The following is a 4,046-nucleotide window of genomic DNA, read 5'->3' as shown; positions in this document are numbered from 1 at the left end:
CGCCGCTGCCGGGGACTCGGTGTTGATTTGTTTAGTTTATGTACTTGCCATCAGTGGTCATTAGGACTCATTGATTAAGACTTGTTACTTATTATTTGCGGTTGTGTTTCAGGTACTCTAGCGAGCGTTTATGCAAACACGTTCTCGCACTCGCAAGAGGACTTTAGATACGGCTGAGGAGACAGACTCGGTTCTTGATATTCCGGAAAAGATAGATTTTGAAGATTCGGATAAAGAGAGTGAGCAGAAGGAACGGATAATCATGGGTGATCGTATAGTTCTAGCAGCAGATCTAGCTCTTATGGACTTTTCTCGGCCTAAAATTGATGACATTCAGTCAAGCATCCTTCATTCGACTATTCAGGCTAATACTTTTGAAATCAAGCCGGGCACTATTCAAATGGTGCAGAATTCTGTTTCTTTTGGAGGTGCTGCGACTGAAGACCCCAACATGCATATCAGGAATTTTGTCGAGATCTGTAGTACTTTCAAATATATTGGTGTTACTGATGAGGCTATCAAGCTGAGGCTTTTCCCATTCTCTCTGAGGGATAAAGCTAAGGACTGGCTACATTCTGAACCAGCTGGGTCCATCACTACTTGGCAAGATCTTGCGCAAAAGTTTATGGTGAAGTTCTATCCAATGGCCGAGACTGCAGCTATGAGAAGTGCTCTTACTAGGTTTGCGCAGCAACCAACAGAATCTATGTGCGAAGCTTGGGAGTGCTATAAGGAGATGTTGAGAAAGTGTCCACATCATGATATGCCTGACTGGATGGTGATCACAGGGTTCTACAATGATTTGGGGGCCCAATCTCGGCCCATGCTCGACGCAGTAGCTGGAGGCGCCTTGTGGGCCAAAATCTATACTGAAGCCTATAATCTTATTGAAACTATGGCTGCAAATGAGCATCAAAACCCAACTCAAAGGATGATGCCCGGGAAGGTAGCAGGTATTCTGGAAGTAGATGCAGCCATAGCTATTGCAGCGCAGCTCCAAGCGCTGTCTATGAAGGTCAATTCTTTAGCCAACTATGGAGTCAATCAGATAGCTATGGTCTGTGAGCTTTGTGCAGGCTCTCATGCTACGGATCAGTGTTCTCTCGTTAATGAATCAGTTCAGTATGTGAACAATTATCAGCGACCACAGCAGCCTATTCCAGCTACTTATCATCCTAACAACAGAAATCATCCCAATTTCAGCTGGAGCAATATTCAGAATATTGTTCAGCAACCATATCAGCAAGGTGTAAGTAAATAGTTTAATCCACCTGGATTCGCACAACCTCAGCAATATGCTCAAAGGCAATCATATCCTCAACAAGGAAGTGCTGCTCCACCTTCTAGTGCTGATTTCGAGGAGCTAAAGCTATTATGCAAAAGTCAGGTTATTTCTATCAAGACCTTGGAAAATCAAATTGGTCAAATAGCCAATGTTGTGCTCAATCGTCAACCTGGCACACTTCTCAGCGATACTGAAGTGCCAGGAAGGAAGGAAGCTAAAGAGCAAGTCAAAGCTATTACCATAAGGTCTGGAAAAGTTGCTGATGCTGAAAAAGCAAAAGATGAAGGATCTGAAGTTATAGATGAAGAAGAGAAGCAAAAGGAAAAAGAGGCGGAACCAAGGAAGACTAGCATTGAACACACTCTGCCTGAGGGTAATACAGGAGAGAAACAGCTCTATCCTCCACCACCTTTTCCTAAGAGATTGCAAAAACAAAAGCTGGATAAGCAATTTGGTAAGTTTCTGGAGGTGTTCAAGAAGCTTCACATCAACATACCTTTCGCTGAGGCTCTGGAGCAATTGCCTAGTTATGCAAAATTCATGAAGAGTATCCTTTCGAGGAAGGTGAAACTGGTTGACCTTGATACCGTTGCACTAACGGAAGAGTGCAGTGCTGTGCTGCAACAAAAATTACCTCCAAAGCTTAAAGATCCAGGTAGCTTCACCATTCCTTGCACAATTGGCAAGTTGTCTTTTGACAAGTGCCTTTGCGATTTGGGAGCAAGCATCAATCTGATGCCTTTGTCTATCTTCAAAAAGCTGAATTTTTCTGATCTAAAGCCCACCTACATGTCTCTACAATTGGTTGATCGTTCTATTACATACCCACGGGGCATCATGGAAGACGTGTTAGTAAAGGTGGATAAGCTCTTCTTCCCTGCAGACTTTGTTATTCTGGATTTTGAGGAAGATAAGAAGATTCCCATAATCTTGGGAAGACCTTTCTTGGCTACAGGCCGTACCTTGATAGATGTGCAGTAAGGTGAACTTACTATGAGGGTGCAGGATCAGGATGTGACATTCAATGTATTCAAGGCAATGACATTCCCTACGTAAGACGAGGAGTGCTTAAAGGTGGATTTGATTGATTCTGCGGTAACTTCAGAATTTGATCATGTGCTAATGTCTGATGCCTTAGAGAAAGCCTTAGTGGGGGAATTTGACAGTGAAGATGAGGAAGGCAATGAGCAACTACAATATCTAAATGCTTCTCCTTGGAAGTGAAAGCTAGACATGCCATTTGAATCTCTTGGTAATACTGATCTCAAGAATGCTGAGGGAAAGCTCAAACCATCTATTGAGGAAGCACCTACTTTGGAGCTTAAACCATTTCCTGAACACTTGAGGTATGATTTTTTAGGTGATGCATCTACTTTGCCTGTTATTATTGTATCTGACCTTTCAGGTAGTGAGGATGACAAGCTCTTGAGGATCTTGAGAGAATTCAAATCGGCCATAGGATTAACTATAGCAGATATAAAAGGGATCAGCCCTTTGTACTGTATGCATAAAATTCTGCTAGAAGAAGGTAGTAAGCCGACTGTTGAAAAACAGCGAAGACTTAATCCTATCATGAAAGAAGTGGTGAAGAAAGAAATTCTAAAGTGGCTGAATGCAGGAATTATATATCCTATTTCTGACAGTTCTTGGGTTAGCCCCGTGCAATGTGTACCTAAGAAAGGAGGTATTAATGTGATAGCAAATGAGAAGAACGAGCTCATCCCCACTCGAACAGTCACAGAATGGAGGGTATGTATGGATTATAGAATGTTGAACAAAGCCACGAGGTAGGATCACTTCCCTCTTCCAACTTTTGATCAGATGCTTGACAGGATGGCTGGTCATGAGTATTATTGTCTTCTGGACGGCTATTCGGGTTACAATCAGATTTGCATTGCACCAGAAGATCAAGAAAATACATCTTTCACTTGTCCATTTGGCATATTTGCTTTTCGTAGAGTTTCGTTTGGCTTATGTGGTGCACCTGCCACTTTTCAGAGATGCATGATGGTTATATTCTCTGATATGATTGGAAATAATGTCGAAGTGTTCATGGACGACTTCTCCGTCTTTGGACATTTGTTTGATGAATGTTTGAATAATCTTCGTTCGGTGCTCAAAAGGTGTGTGGAAACTAATTAGGTGCTCAATTGGGAAAAATGTCACTTCATGGTGCAGCAAGGCATCATTCTTGGGCATAAAGTCTCTAGCAAGGGCCTTGAGGTTGATAAGGCCAATGTGGGGGTCATTAAAAATCTTCCGCCACCTATTTCTGTGAAAGGAATCCGTAGTTTCCTTGGTCATGCGGGTTTTTATCGGCATTTCATTAAGGACTTCTCTAAGATATCTAAGCTGTTGTGCAACTTGCTTAAGAAAGATGTGCCTTTCAAATTTGATGATGAATGCTTGACAACATTCGAGACTCTCAAGAAGAGTTTAATAACTGCACTAGTTATAACGACACCTGATTGGACAAAACCTTTTGAGATGATATGCGATGCAAGTGATTATGCAGTGGGAGCAGTTCTTGGGCAGCGCAAGAATAATATCTTTCATGTGGTCTACTATGCTAGTAAGACGCTTAATGGAGCTCAATTGAACTACACCACTACTGAGAAGGAGCTCTTGGCTATAGTCTTTGGTTTCGAAAAATTTCAATCTTATCTACTTGGGACAAAGGTGACAGTATTCACTGATCATGCTGTCATTCGCTATCTGGTCTCAAAGAAGGATTCGAAGCCTAGACTTATTTATTGGGTGC

General features: G+C 42.1%; 1 non-coding gene across 1 annotated transcript; it reads right to left on the bottom strand.

The window, feature by feature from the left end:
• Positions 1–658: 658 nt before the first annotated feature.
• On the bottom strand, positions 659–765 carry LOC141722576 (small nucleolar RNA R71). The gene has a single exon (XR_012575589.1). It is a non-coding gene; the product is annotated as a small nucleolar RNA R71 (small nucleolar RNA).
• Between the last annotated feature and the right edge of the window lie 3,281 nt (positions 766–4,046).

This window comes from Apium graveolens, chromosome 4 (genome assembly GCF_009905375.1).
Source record: "Apium graveolens cultivar Ventura chromosome 4, ASM990537v1, whole genome shotgun sequence".
NCBI classification, from domain to species: domain Eukaryota; kingdom Viridiplantae; phylum Streptophyta; class Magnoliopsida; order Apiales; family Apiaceae; genus Apium; species Apium graveolens.
The sequence above is the reverse complement of the archived record's forward strand: the minus strand, read 5'-3'. Positions and strand labels throughout refer to the sequence as shown.